General features: G+C 43.8%; 1 pseudogene; it reads right to left on the bottom strand.

Annotated features, from left to right (window-relative positions):
- Nucleotides 1-15,129: 15,129 nt before the first annotated feature.
- LOC125094434 (uncharacterized) lies at nt 15,130-15,242 on the bottom strand (annotated as a pseudogene).
- Between the last annotated feature and the right edge of the window lie 734 nt (nt 15,243-15,976).

Here is a 15,976-nt window from a genome sequence, read left to right as displayed (position 1 = left end):
ACATTAGTTGTTAGATAAAATGTATTTCTTGGGGTGTCTGGTGGCTCAGTGGGTTAAGCCTCTTCCTTCAACTCAGGTCATGATCCCAGGGTCTTGGGATCTAGTCCAGCATCAGTTCTCTTCTCGGCGGGGAGTCTGCCTCTCCCTCTCACTCCACAGCCCCCCTGCTTGTGCACTCTCTCACTCTCTCCCTCTGTCAAATAAATAAAATCTTAAAAAATAAATTATTTCTTCCTCTTTGTCCAGGTCAAAAGCATTTGAAAGTCACTCGTGCACACTCAGGATATATGCAAAGTAATTCTGTACACATAGAGAGCTCCCAAGAGTATCTTTAATTGGGAGCCCCAACACCAAAACATGGTGGGATGACTTTTCATCATTAAAATGTATGCCACAACCTTATAGGTTTCAAACTGTGACTCATTTTTTCCAGGGGTTAACTTTCCTTTTTCCACCTGCTGTATAATACCATTGGTAATTTCCATCTGTTCCAATGATCTTGTATTTCATGGCAACTGCTAGACTTCTTCAGTTTTATCCATTTCAAAATTATGTTTGCATGTTTTTTATATTGAGAATTTGTTCGTTTCTTGCTACAAGATGGATTCCTAAACTTTGTTATTTTTCCTTTAGCTTTAAGCTATATATATTTTTTCCATATGGAATCTATCTGCCTAGCGTATGGAAGAACACAAGGAAAACGGTGAATATCAAACCTTTTCACAAGTCCTTTGGGTTGTCCTTACCTCCTACCTTAATTCCTTCTTCTTGCTCTTGTATGCTTTACTCCTAAATTGCATTGAGAAGGCATTGGCATTCCTCTCTCCCCGCCCACAGTCTGGGGGAGGAGCTGCCCATGGCATAAAGTAGCCCTCTGGAAAGGTCTGTGTGGCAGGGAACTGAAGACTGGCTAAGAACCAACAAAGATCTGAGGTCTGACAACAGCCACAGGAGTGAACTTGGAGGTGGACCCTCCCCTAGTTGAGCCTTGAGGTGACTGTTCTCCTGGCTGATAACCTTCCTTGTCAGAGATCCGGGGCCAAATCTGTATCCAGATTCTTGACCCACAGAAACTGTGAGATGATGTTTGTTGTTTTCAGTCAGTATGATTTGAGGTAATTTGTTACACCCCAAAGGTAATGAATACTGAGGCAGTCACCATTGTTTCAGCCTTGTTGGAAGCATGGCTCAGCCTCTGTCTTTGGTGTTGAAAGGAGCCAAATATGGTCTGCCCTCAATTCCAGATGAATATGGGCACATGTGGGCACATGACCCAGGCTCAGCCTGTCCAGGAATGGCCTGGGATTTAGTGACCTAAATCCTTAAAGTAGGGAGGGGTGAGAAATGATTCTTCATGGCATCTGCCTGAGGGTAGCGCAGCCGTGGTACCAATGGCAACTCCCCAGTGGGACTGTCCCTTTTCTCTAGTCCTCAATTTCCCTGTCTGTAAAATGGACACAGTAACAGTTCCTATAAGCTAGGGTTGTTATGAGGATTGCACAGATTCCAGTAAAGTGCTTAGGTCAGCAGCTGGCATAGAGTAAGCACTATTTTAATGTTGATTTTTATTATTATTTTATACATGAGGAAATGAAGTCCCAGAGAAGTAATTCGCCAAGATTGGAACTCATATTGGAAGAGTGGAAGGGGATATAACAAAAAGGGGGCTCCTTTCCCCTTTGTTTTTAGGGAACTTGTAGAAAGCTGCTCTAAAATTGGGAGGTGTTGACACTGAAGACGGAGATTGAGTGGGAGAATTACGAGTAGCAACGCAGAGTCCTGCTTCATCACCTGTAAGTCATTCAGTCTCCCCTGCATGCGTGTAACGTCAGATTCACAGTGTAGTCTGCTTCTTCAGGGCTGGACTGTGGACACACCTGGTTTTGAAAGGTGGGTTCAGGGCATCCCCAGGTTTTCCCTGTGGGCAGTCCCAAATAGTTACCACTTCCTGAGGGCTTCCTGTGTGACTGGCACAAGTTACCCACGTGCTCTGTGCATTAACTCACGGGGCAGTTATTATTAGCTCTATTTTAAAGATGAAGAAACTGAAAGCAGAGAGAGGTTAAGTAACTTACCCAAGGTCACACAGCTAGTGAATAGAAGAGCTCTGAATGTGGGCAGTCTGGTTCCAGACTAGGCTCCTAACCACTATGTTTCCCTGCCTCTCAGGTGAAGTGTCCAGTCCTACCTACCTCTAGGAAGGCTCACTCAAGTGCCCAGTATCCAGCTCATGTGTTGGTCACTATGGTCAGCTGAATAATGGCCCCCAAAGATAACCCATGACCTAATGTCCAGAACCTGTGAATGTTACCTTATACAGCAAAAAGGACTTTGCAAATGTGATAAAACAGAAGCTCTGGAAAGAGAGGGATTATCCCAGATTATCCAGGGAGCACTAATTATAATCACAAGTGCCCTTCTGACAGGGAGCCGGAGGGGGATTTGAGGATAGAAGCAAGAAGAGTGATTCCAGAAAGGTCAGGAGTTAAGGGACACCGGCAGCCTCGAGAAGTTAGAGAAGGCAAGAAAATGGATTCTCTCCTACACCTCCAAAGAGAGCCATCCTGCTTACACCTTGCCTCTAGCTCAGCAAAACTGATTTCAGACTGCTGACCTCAGGAAGTGTACAAACATACATCTGTGGGGTTTGAAGCAAATTGTGGTAATTTGCTACAGCAATGACAGGAAACCAGTAATAGTCACAAACTTTGAGGGTGCCTCATTTCAGGGGTCATGGAATTAAGGGTGGGCATTATAGGTAATTCTGCTCCCTTTGACCCTGCACACCACCCCCCGCCATGAGTCATCGGTCCAATCATATACCAGCAGGTTTTGCTCCTTCATTCACACATTTACGGAGTGCCTCTTAGAGTCTAGGCACTATCAGAAGTCCTGGGCTTGCGGTAAGCAGCAAACAAGATGAAAGTGCTATCTCACAGTTTCCATTTCCAACGAAGGAAGGGGACGATACATGCACACAAAGGAAGAAATATATTCTCTGAAGACAATTATTTGTTTAGCTTAGGCCTCAGTCATTGCTCATCTGGGTAACCTCACAGCCTTCTACCTGCCTCCTCACGAGAAAGACATCCTTGTCCAGTTTCTTTGTAAACAGGAGACCATGTGTGAGGCACCTTCACCTTGTGCCCCTCCCCGCCCCAACCAATGCATTTACCACACCAGTGTTCTTTTCTTTTTAAAATTTTTTACGTAAACACCACTCCCAACATGGGGCCTGAACTTATGACCCTCAGATCAAGAGTCACACAATCCACCAACTGAGACAGCCAGGAACCCCCCGAGTTATTTATTTTAGATTTTTATTTGTTAGAGAGAGAGACAGACAGACAGAGCACAAGCAGGAGGAGTAGCAGGCAGAGGGAGAAGCAGGCTTCCTGCTGAGCAAGGAGCTGGAGGCGGGACTTGATCCCAGGACCCTGGACCCAGGACTCTGGGATCAAGACCTGAGCTGAAGGCAGATGCTTAACTGACTGAGCCACCCAGGCATCCCCCAGAGTTATTTTCTTAAATGGCCCATCAGCCCTGAGGGATCAAGAGCAAAGAGCCTGGCTCAAAAGATCTTTCTGGCTCTGGTCTCTGCTCCCTATCCAGCCTCATCCCACTCTCCCCTTTCCGTGCCTGACCTTGCCTCCGCAGCCCAGCTGACCCATGGGTACTCCGTACTTAAGCCAGGATCCTTCTCGAGGCCTTTGCCTGTCTACTAGCCTGCTATAGAGTGCCCTTGCCCATTCCTCTTTCAGAAAGCCTTTCCAGGACCCCTAAGTTTGAGTTCGTTTTCCAAGGGACCTGGGGAACATCCCACACATAGCACTCACCATATAGTAATATATGTACTATAGTCCTTCCTCAATGAACTGCACGCTCCTTGGGGAATGGGACCGCCCACCTCTTTCATCTTGGAATTGTGAGTGTACCTTACAAAATCTCCAGGCACACAGGAAGCCCTCACAAACACTTCCTGAAGGAACAAGTCTGAGTGGGGAGGCTTCATAGATCTCACCATGGGAGTGAAGAGAAAGAAATCATTCATGAGGGCTAGGTGTGCCTTTCAAAGAATGTGAAATTTCAGACATGCTGCGAGAAAGGGCCAAGGCTTGGCAGGGCATTCCATGCTGGCAAGCTGGATGGGGTTTTTGGAGAAGCCCAAGAAGCCTGGGGAGGAGGCTGAGGGGAAGCAGCTTATCCAGGGCTGCAGGTGGGTAAGTTGGAAGAAAACATAGAAGTTTTCAAACCATGTTGGCGAGTACATGGCTCGTAATGATTCAGGTATCAGAAAACTGTACCAGGCAGCTAAGTTGTTGGGTTGGATGGATGGACCATTAGGAGGTTCTTCTCCAGAGATGTGTTACACAGAGCCACTTCTGAACGCACCTCTCATTCTTGCAGGAAGAGCTGGAATGCTTCTTCCTTTATTTGGGCCCGGCTGCTTTAAGACAGCTCTGACCGCCCGCCCCCCCCCCCCCCCCCCCAGGAGGAAGAGGCAAAAGTGAGGAGGAAGAAGTCACGGAGAGGTGGCAGTTTTGAGACTCAGTGAAACCAGGCTGCTAGAAGCCCCGGAGAATCTACTGTGGGGCGGTTTCATGCCCCGTAGGCACTTTTAAAGCTGGAAAGGGTGTGGCCTTTTCATTGTGTGTCTAAAGCTTGTGGACTGCCTTGGGGGTGGTTCTTTGATTGCCGTCCTTTAGAATATTTACATATGAATTAGACACCAAGGGACAGTAGTTACACAAACCCCCCAGGTGGGCTGGTTTCAGGACCAGAATTAAAGATGGGCCTTCCATTCTTCTGAGAAATCTCTTACAACAACTTAAAGGACTGCTGAGCGGATCAGAAGATAGGCTGGGTGGGGCCTGAATTTGTATTCTCTTAACTGTTTTTACACTGATAGGAAACAGAAGAGATTTCTCTCTTGTACCCAACCCAGCGCCCACCTCACTCCCACCCTGTACTCTGTTGCTTTACTCCACAGAAACTGCAAAAAGGTGCTTTCCTCCAGTTGCCACCAGATGTAGAATTTTCCAAGAGGCTAGCATTTTTGTGGTTGTTCCCGGTCGGTGACTATATCCTGATGCCAAATCTCCTCCCCCGTGTCTGTGTTTTGACCCCTTCACCAACCCCACTTGTGTCATCTCACTAAACATTTCTTCAAACACCTGGTACTGTGAGCTCATACTGCAGTGCTTGCTACCAGTGACGTTATCTGTGGAATTTTAGCTTAAAAACGGAACCCTGGGGCACCTGGGTGGCTCAGTGGGTTACGCCTCTGGCTTCGGCTCAGGTCCTGATGGGATCGAGCCCCGCATCGGGCTCTCTGCTCAGCAGGGAGAGTGCTTCCTCCTCTCTCTCTGCCTGCCTCTGGGCCTGCTTGTGATCTGTCAAATAAATAAATAAATAAATAAATAAATAAATAAAAAGGAACCTTTCAGTGACTGAGGAAAAAAAAAAGTTTAAACCTAATTTCAAAAGAATTGAGGACCATATATCCACATATATTTCTCCGGAATTGGGCCTCATGTAGAAAAGACTTCATCATGGGGCGCCTGAGTGGCCAGGTGGGTTAGACGTTCTCTTGATTTCGGCTCAGGCCCTGATCTCCGGGTCCTGAGGCCGAGCCCAAGCGTGGGCTTTGTGCTCAACAGGGAGTCTGCTTGGGATTCTCTCTCTTCCTTTGCACCCCTGCCCACGTTCTCTCTCTCTCTCTCAAATAAATACATATATCTCGCAAAAAAAGAGAAAAAAAGGAAAGACTAAAGACTGTTCATCACTACTCCATGCTTGGTTCACTGCCTTCTCAAAAGTTTCGCAGTAGCCAAGACTGTGGGATGCCTGAGGTTCGAGGCTGTGTCATTTATTCCGGGAGCCGACGCACAGCTGACATTCAGTAAACATGTTTGTATATTTAGGAAAAGAAGCCGCCAGTATTCTCCAAGCTGATTTCTCCCTTACGCCCCGCCCTTTCTGCAGAAATCATAGACTCACCGCTCACCCCTGCAACACCAAACCAAACAATCACCCCCATAACCGTCCCCCTCGCCCCACGCCCTCTGGCTCGCCCCTGACATCGGCTTTAGCTACTGTCTTTTCCCTTGCTAGAAAAAAAGCGCGTGATTAGCCTCACTTCTCTTCACTCCCTGTCCCCCGACATTGTGAAATCTGCCTCCAGCGTCCATTACTCACAGAAATTGTCCCCACCACACTGGTCAGGGGCCTCTTCATCGAGAACCCCATGGGGCCCTGTTTGGTCTCCTAGCATGGCCGATGTTGATTGCGCCACCTGCGCATGACCCCACCACGGCTGCGCGGGCCACACCTCTTCCGGTTCTCCCTGAATCTCTTCCGGCCACTGCTCCCCGCCTCCACTTCAGGGTCTCTTCATTTTTAGCCTCTGCCTCGTAAACACACACGTTACCAAGGAGTCTAACACTTATCCTCCCCCCCCCCCCCCCCCACCAATCTAGAGCATTGTTCCCAAATGTGCTCTACCTCGATCGCCAACATTGGCATCAGGGACAGCTTGGGAGAAATGCAGCGTCTTGGCTCCTCCTTTGGCCTTCCCGCATCAGAATCTGCATTTTTCCCAAGTGACTCATCCACACGTTACAGTTGAAGGATGGCTGGTCTGTAGCTGTTCGGGCCAAGAGAAATATAATGCGCGCCCCGCATGTGTAATTTAATATGTCTAGTAGCTACAGTTAGAAAGGTGGCGAGAGGGGCGCCTGGGTGGCTCAGTCGGTTAAGCATCTGCCTTGGTCATAATCCTAGCATCCTAGGATGGAGCCCCGCAAGGGGCTCCCTGCTCAGCCCAGAGCCTGCTTCTCCCTCTCCCTCTGGCTGACGTTCTGCGCACTTGCGCTCTCTGTCAAATAAATAAATAAAATCTTAAAAAAAAAAAAAAAAAAACAAAAAACTGGAGAGAAGGGGCACCTGAGTGTCACAGTGAGTTAAGCATCCGGCTCTTGGTTGGGGCTCTGGGTCATTGGACAGAGCCCCAAGTGGGGCTCTGCGCTCAGCGTGGAGTCTGCTTGGGACTCTTTCTCTTCCTCTCCCACTGCTCCTCCCTCATAAAAACAAATAAATAAATTTTTATTATTTTTTCTTTTTAAAAAAGGTTTTATTTATTTATTTGATGGGCAGAGAGGGAGAGAGCACAAGCAGGGGGAGTAGCACAGGGAGGAAAAGCAGGCTCCCCGCTGAGCAGGGAGCCCAACCATGCGGGGCTCCATCCCAGTACCCTGAGATCATGACCTAATCTGAAGGCAGTCCTTAACTGACAGCCAACCCAGGCGCCACCCAGGCACACCCCACCCCCCCGCCAAATAAATCTTTAAAAAAGTGAAGAGAAACAAGTGAAATCAACTGTAATCACACATTTAACTCAATATTTCCACACTGTTATAACTTCAGCATGTAACACATATAAAAATGATTGCAGCATTTTTGCTGCTTCTTCTGTAGGAAGTTTCTGAAATTTGGTGACTATTTTACATTGACAGCACACGTGGATTCACCCCACCGCATTTTAAGTACCTAGTAGCCACATGACCAATGGCTACACTATTAGACACTGCAGCTGAGCGGTTTAGCAGGAATATAAGACTTTAGGGTTTAGAGCCAAACAAGTTTGTGTATGAACCAGACTTCAGCACTTACTAGCTTTGTGATCTTGGGTAAATTTCCCTCTTTGCACCTTCTTTCCTCCATTAGCAGGGAATAATATTCACTATCCTATCCGGTCCCAGTGAAGATTAGAGATAATGTATATAAAAAGTACATGGCACTTGATAAATGGTAGCTATTAATACTTTTCTCTTTATCTACTTATATGCCAGGTTTGCCTCGTTGATTAGCAACATGTTAATTATCATTATTATTTGCAAAGGTTTTTAAAAAAATTGAATGGTTATTAGAAGATGGCTTTGATGCTGCTTCATATGGTTCTCAGGGGTTGATTCAAAACAAACAATGTATTTTTAAAGTTTTTATTTAATTTCTAGTTAGTTAACATATCAAAATGTAAACAATTTAAATCCTTGCTTTCCAAAGTTATATGATGGCGGACTCTAAAGCCAGACTCCCTTGCTTCAAATCCCAGCTGTGCCTGTTTCTTCTTCTAAAATAGGATAGGGCTTATAATAGTCTCTGTACTATGGAGTTTTTGTGAAGATTAAATACATAGAAATTCCTCACAAGTACCTGACCCATAGTAGGCACTACAAATTATAACAATAATAAAGGACCCATTAACAATAACAATTATGAAGAGTTTGGGGATATTGGAAATGCTCCCATTGTGATGTTAAATAAAAGAAACAGAACCTAAAATAGCTCCTCTAGTAACATCACAACTATAGTTAAAACGAAGTATCTTAGAATTATGGATAGGAGTGACATACTAAGTGTTAAGTGTGGTTGTGTTTGGGAGATAGAATTTTGGGTGACCTTTTTCCTTTCTGATTTTCTAAATATGCCTTAATTTTGTAACAAGGAGACCCAAATTACCTTTATTTCTTAAGTTGTTTCCTTTAAGAGAATGGGCTCTGGACTAAACTCCCCAGGTTCCCTTGAGGGCATTTTGTTAAGTGACATAATTCAGACAGAGAAGGACAAATACTGTAAGATCTCCCTTATATGTGGAATTTTAAAAAAGCCAAACTCAGAAACAAAGACTAGAATAGTGGCTGCTGGGAGCTCTGATGTGGAGGAAAGGGGGCAATGGACCAAGTATAAACTTCTAGTTATAAGATAAACAAGCTGTGGGTATCTAATATTCAGCATGGTGACTAGAGTTAATGATACTATATTAAAATACTAGAAAGTTGTGGGATACCTGGGTGACACAGTTGGTTAAGTGGCCAATCCTTGCTTTCGGCTCAGGTCCTGATCTCAGGGTCATGAGATCGAGCCTCGCATTGGGCCCCACATTCAGCGCAGAGTCTGCTTGAGACTCTCTCTTGCTCTGCCCCTCCTGCTTGTGCTCTTTCTCAAATAAATAAATAAATCTTTAAAAATATATATACTAAAAAGTTACTAAGAGTAATTCTCAAATGTTCTCACCACACACAAAAAATTGTAGTTACGTGAGGTGATGGATGTGCTAACTTAATTGCAGTAATCATTTCTCAATATATATATATAATCAGGTCATCACATTGTATGCCTTACACTTACACAATGTTATGCATCAATTATATCTCAAAAAACCTGAAAAAAACTAAGAAATGGGGGATAAAAGATCTACTTCATAGATGTCAGAGAAGTGAATTTTAACTTTAATTAAGTAAAATATTAAAATAAAAAAATTTCTGGGGCACCTGGCTGGCTTAGTCAGAAGAGTATGGTAATGTTTGAGCTCAGGGTTGTGAGTTCAAGCCCCACTTTGAGTGTAGAGATTACTTGGAAATAAAATCTTTAAAAAAAAAAAATTCCCTAAGCTCCAATTCTGCCATCCTTTTCGCTACTGGTGACTTTGGGTAACTTGCTTAACTCCTCTGTGCCTTGTTTCCTTATCTATAAAATGGGAATAATAATTATACTTAACTCATAAGAATTGTAAGGATTAAATTATGTAATACCTCTAAAGGGTTTAGGAAAATGACTGGCACATAATTACCATGTTTTTCGATGACGATGAAGAAGAAGAAAGCGATGAAGATGGTTTGTGCTGGTGACGTGTGCCTCCTCTGGGTTTGAATCCCAGTGTTCCCACTTATTAGCTGTTGGAGTGTGGGCATGTTTCTTATATCCACTAAGCCTCAGCTTCTTCGTCTGTAAATGGGAATAATAACACAGGTCATGGTATCATATAAGATTGTCATGGGTGTTAAAAACAAAGCCACTGGCCCAAGGTTGAGTCGCTTTTGCCAGGCGAAGTCGCCAAACTGGGGCTTACTACCCAGTTTAATTGCAATTTCAACCTTCCACAGAAACTTGGTCCTAACTGGTCAGTCAAGACTTTTCTGATCAGCCCCCCGCACAGTAACCTGTCACACAGACCCTCTCTGTCCTCCGCTCCCTTCTGCAAGGGAAGATGAGGCAATCTACATGGTAAGACCTTAGCCTGTCCGCTTAAGGGAAGAGGACCCTCCTTGGGACAATCCTTTTTCCATTTTGTACAGCTCCTCAGGACTTCCCTCTTCTTGCTAGATGGGATGCAGCCAGATGGTTAATTCACTTAAAAATTTGCCAATTACATCCTCAAATTTATTCCACTGTTGGTTTGTTGTTGTTGTTGTTTGGTTTAACAGGGAGTAGGGGTTCCTGGGTGGCTCAGTCCCTTAAGCGTCTGCCTTCAGCTCAGGTCATGATCCCAGGGTCCTGGGATAGAGTCCCCCAGAGGGCTCCCTGCTCAGCGGGGAGTCAGCTTCTCCTTCTGCCTCTGCCTCTCCCCCTGCGTGTGCTTGTGGGCATGCACTCTCTTTCTCTGAAATAAACACAATCTTAAAAAAAAAACCCACACACAGTACATGGGAGAATAAATAAGATCACTCATGTATAGTGCTTGGCTTACAGTAAGATCAATATTAATTTAAAAAATTTAAACAAATTGGGGACGCCTGGGTGGCTCAGTTGGTTAAGCGGCTGCCTTCGGCTCAGGTCGTGATCCCAGCGTCCTGGGATCGAGTCCCACATCGGGCTCCTTGTTTGGCGGGGAGCCTGCTTCTCCCTCTGCCTGCCATTCTGTCTGCCTGTGCTCGCTCGCTCTCCTCTCTCTCTGACAAATAAATAAAAGAAAAAAAATTTAAACAAATTGGAATAACAATATCTACCTCATAGGTTATTGTGAGGGTAAAGTAGGGGCGCTTTGAAAACTACTCCATGAGGCACTAGTTATGTCAACACAAGGCCACCAGATGGCAGTAGACACCACCAAATACAGCTTAGCTCAGCTAAATCTATAGCTGAGGGAGGGCAGTTAAGAGGACAGTTTCCAGGAAATTACTTAGCAGGGTTATGTGACTACAGTGGAGTTCAGTGAGTGCATAGAGTATTTCAAACGAGTGAACTACCTGCTTGGGCTTAGGAATTGTTTTGTTTGATGTAGATTGCAAGAAAAAAAAATGATGATTTTTACCAGGGAGGCCTTGACAGGGTCGTCTTCCCAAGTCAAAGCTACCTCCTTCCCCATCTGCTAGGCAAACTGGCACCTTATTTGTTCTTCTTACGAAACTCGTTAGTGAAGGAACCAGCAGGACCCGATACCCGGCTCCAAGGAGAATGGAAGACATGAGTAAGCATACAGTCTGTGAGGAAAAGAACTTGGGGATAAGACAGCAACATCACAGGCAACCACACTGCTTTCTGTGGTCAGGGGAAGAGCGCAGTGGGCTTCGGAGTTACCTTTTCTGCCTGACAATATCATTTGCCACTGACCTCCCACAGGTTAGTATTTGACCTTACCGACTCTGGGCCCTGTCGATAGTACATTACAAGCCAAATAAGATGTAGAGTCAGATGAGCCCCACTTTGGCTTCTTAGACAATACTCCGGGATGACTTTGAAAAGGCGCATAGCAATATTTTGTCTTATTTCCAGGTTTTCAATAATTTTTCTTAAAAGTTTAAACTTGATGACAGAGGTAATAAGAAATATACATGTTGGGCTGTCAAACTTAATACAGTACAGTAGAATAAGTTCCTTTCAGAGGATGAAGTGAATATCTACATCACAGAGCTGAACAGAAAGGAAAACGAGGTAGAATTAGGTTTCTCTTTTAAAAGATTATCTTCCTGGGTGCCTGGGTGGCTCAGTGGGTTAAGCCGCTGCCTTCGGCTCAGGTCATGATCTCAGGGTCCTGGGATCGAGTCCCGCGTCGGGCTCTCTGCTCAGCGGGGATCCTGCTTCCCTCTCTCTCTCTCTCTCTGCCTGCCTCTCTGTCTACTTGTGATCTCTCTCTGTCAAATAAATGAGTAAAATCTTTAAAAAAAAATAAAAGATTATCTTCCTGACCTTCCTTGGGCCCCACTACACTAACCATAAAATGGGCATAACATCTATTTCATAAAGCAGTTGATCTCAAATATTTTGGTCTTAGAGTTCGAGACCAAATTTTCTTTTCTTTTTCCTTTTTTTTTTTTAAGATTTTATTTATTTATTTTACAGAGAGAGAGAGCTAGCACGAGCACAAGCAGGGGGAGCCACAGGCAGAGGGAGAGGGGGAAGCAGGCTTCCTGCTTCTCAATCCCAGGACCCTGGGATCATGACCAGAGCTGAAGGCAGACACTTAACTGACTGAACCACCTAGATCAAATTTTAATACTCTTAAAAATTATTGAAGATCTCAGAGTGTTCCTGTTATGCCTATCAATATTCCATCATATTAGACATTAGAGTGGAGAAATTTAGAAAATACTCTCATTTAAATAATAATAAGAATAAACTCATTACTTGTTAACATTAATAACAATTTTTAAGAAAAAAAAAAAAAACCTATGTTTTCAAAAGCCCCACAAAGATCTGGCTTTGATTCAGAGGACCCAGTTAAAGTTTCCACAGTGCCTTTGGTACTTCAATAATTCCTTTAAAAACATTTTTTGGTGGGGGGGGTGCCTGGGTGGCTCAGTGGGTTAAAGCCTCTGCCTTCCGCTCAGGTCATGATCCCAGGATTCTGGGATCAAGCCCTACATCGGGCTCTCTGCTCAGCAGGGAGCCTGCTTCCTCCTCTCTCTCTCTGCCTGCCTCTCTGCCTGCTTGTGATCTCTGTCTGTCAAATAAATAAATAAAATCTTAAAAAAAATACACTATATGTTAATTTAAAAAATAAATTTAAATTTTTATTTTATTTTATTTTATTTTATTTTTTTTTAGTAATCTCTACGCCCAACATGGGGCTTAAACTCATGACCCTGAGATCAGAGTCTCGTGCTCCACCAACTGAGCTGGCCAGATTCTGAGGCAGTAATTTCTTTTTTTTTTTTTTTCTTTAAAGATTTTATTTATTTATTTGACAGACAGAGATCACAAGTAGGCAGAAAGGCAGGCAGAGAGAGAGGAGAAAGCAAGCTCCCCGCTGAGCAGAGAGCCCGACATGGGGCTCGATCCCAGGACTCTGGGATCATGACCTGAGCCGAAGGCAGAGGCTTTAACCCACTGAGCAACCCAGGTGCCCCTGAGGGAGTAATTTCTATTTCTATTTAGATGAGATTTGCCAACATACTGGTCCAAGACAAGCCTAGGAGTGACAACATATGTATTTGGTATTTATATGGCTTGATTTACTCCACTGACTAAATTTTTATAAAATTTATAAAATTTTTATAAAATTTATACATTTATAAAATCTGACCCATAGATTCCTGTAATCACTTCTGTATAGTAGGCTGTATATACATTGATAATGACCATTAATTGAACTGTTTGTATTTTTTTAAGGGCCTTTTATCATAGTAATATCACTAATACTAGGATTAATCCCTGCTTGCCTAGGGCACAGATTTTAAATAGGCTTTGCTCACTGCTAATCTGGTTCCTGAGATAGTGCATTAAATAGCATTTTGAAATATTTGTGGAATGGATGAATGAATACAATGAACGGCGTTTCTAGAATCATATATCCTTCCGGATAGTGAGTTTGGTTTCACTCAAAAATAATTATCTTTTTTTTTTTTTAGAGACTTTATTTATTTATTTGACAGACAGAGATCACAAGTAGGCAGAGAGGCAGGCAGAGAGAGAGGAAGGGAAGCAGGCTCCCCGCTGAGCAGAGAGCCCAATGCGGGGCTCGATCCCAGGACCCTGGGGTCATGACCTGAGCCGAAGGCAGAGGCTTTAACCCACTGAGCCACCCAGGTGCTCCTCAAAAATAATTATCTTAACAATTTTTTTTTTAACTTCCAAATTGTGACCCTGGAGGTTACCACCTATATTTCAAAGAGGGCTCTGAAAACTTCTCTGTGGTAAGAGTCATACATACCTCTTGAGAATTCTTCTCAAATGAGTATAAATTTGCTGATTAGTTAAAAATTCGGGGCGCCTGGGTGGCTCAGTGGGTTGGGCCGCTGCCTTCGGCTCAGGTCATGGTCTCGGAGTCCTGGGATCGAGCCCCGCGTCAGGCTCTCTGCTCATTGGGGAGCCTGCTTCCTCCTCTCTCTCTGCCTGCCTCTCTGCCTGCTTGTGATCTCTCTGTCAAATAAATAAATAAAATCTTTAAAAAAAAAAATTTGAGAGCCTTTGGTAGTGGCCTAGGTAATGAGCTAGCAAAAAATGCTTCCGTTAAACTGTTTTGACCACTATTTTCTGTTTTTTAGCTTTTTGAGATTGGGTTTCTCTTCTTTAACTCAGCATAATGCCCTTGAGATGCACCCACATTGTTGCAGGAATTAGTTTTGGATTCACGTTTACTGTTGAGTAGTACGCCGGTATGAATTACCACAGTTTACCTGCTCACTTAATAAAGGATACTTAGATTGTTTCTGGGTTTTGGCTATTACACATGAAGCTGCTATGAACATTCATGCTCAGGCTTTTGTGTAAACATAAGCTTTCATTTTTGTGGGAGAAATGCCCAAGAGTACAATTGCTGGGTTATATGATATTTGTATGCTTAGTATTTTTTCTTTTTTTTAAGATTTTATTTATTTGACAGAGAGAGATCACAAGTAGGCAGAGAGGCAGGCAGAGAGAGAGAGGGGAGGAAACAGGCTCACCGCGGAGCAGAGAGCCCGACGCGGGGCTCGATTCCAGGACCCTGGGATCATGACCCGAACCAAAGGCAGAGGCTTAACCCACCGAGCCACCCAGGCACCCCTGTATGCTTAGTATTTTTAAAGAAACCACCAAACTATATTCCAGTGGAGTTGTACTGTTTGACATTCCTGCCAACAACGAATGATCCAGTTTCTCCACAACCTTGACAGCATTTGATGTTACTAATATTTGTTATTTTAGCCATCCTGACAGGTATGTAAAGGTATCATTACATTGTGATTTGCATTTCCCTACTGGCTAATGATGTTGAACATCTTTTCATGTGTTTATTATTCACCATCTGTATATCCTCTCTAGTGTAATGTCTGCTTATAAATTGACTATTTTCTGATCAGCTTTTTTTTTTTACTCTGGCATTCTCTTTGTATATTCTAGATACAAGTCCTTTGTTGGATATGTGTTTGCAAATGTTTTCTCCCAGTCTATAGTCTCTTTTCATCCTCATTACAAGATCTATTTTTTTAAACTGGTAAGAACAGATACTACCGTTAATCTTAGCCAAAAGGCCGAGAAGCAATACTAGGTCTATTTTTTTATAACGATTTTATTTATTTGAGAGAGAGAGAGAGAGAATGAGCAGGGGGAGGGGCAGAGAGACAAGCAGACTCCTGGCTGAACAGGGAGCCTGACCCATGGCTCAAGCCCAGGACCCTGAAATCATGACCTGAACCAAACAGAGACACTTAACCAACTGAGCCACCCAGACACCCCCCCATTACAAGGTCTTTTACAGAGGCAAATTTTTTAATTTTGAAGAGGACCAATTAACCAATTTTTCTTTTTCTTTTTCTTTTTTAATTTGACAGAGAGATCACAAGCAGGCAGAGAGAGAGGAGGAAGCAGGCTCCCCAAGAGAGCAGAGAGCCCGATGCGGGGCTCGATCCCAGGACTCCGAGATCATGACCTGAGCCGAAGGCAGCGGCTTAACCCACTGAGCCACCCAGGTGCCCCCAATTTTTCTTTTTATAAATCATGCTCTTCGTGTCAAGTCTAAGAACACTTTCCCTAGATCCTCAAGGTTTTCTCCTGTGTTTTTCTCCAAAATCTTTTTTTGAAGATTTTTTTTTTCTTTTTCAAAGAATGATTGACATACAATATTGTATTAGTTTCAGATTTACAAGGTCAGTCGGTTGAAACATGCAACTCTCGATCTTAGGGTTGTGAGTTTGAGCCCAATATTGGGTGTAGAGATAAAGAAACTTTAAAAAATTTATAAAAAATGGTCACCAAAGGAAGACTGGTTACCATCTGT

The sequence above is a fragment of the Lutra lutra genome, chromosome 2, assembly GCF_902655055.1.
Source record: "Lutra lutra chromosome 2, mLutLut1.2, whole genome shotgun sequence".
Lineage (NCBI taxonomy): Eukaryota > Metazoa > Chordata > Mammalia > Carnivora > Mustelidae > Lutra > Lutra lutra.
The sequence above is the reverse complement of the archived record's forward strand: the minus strand, read 5'-3'. Positions and strand labels throughout refer to the sequence as shown.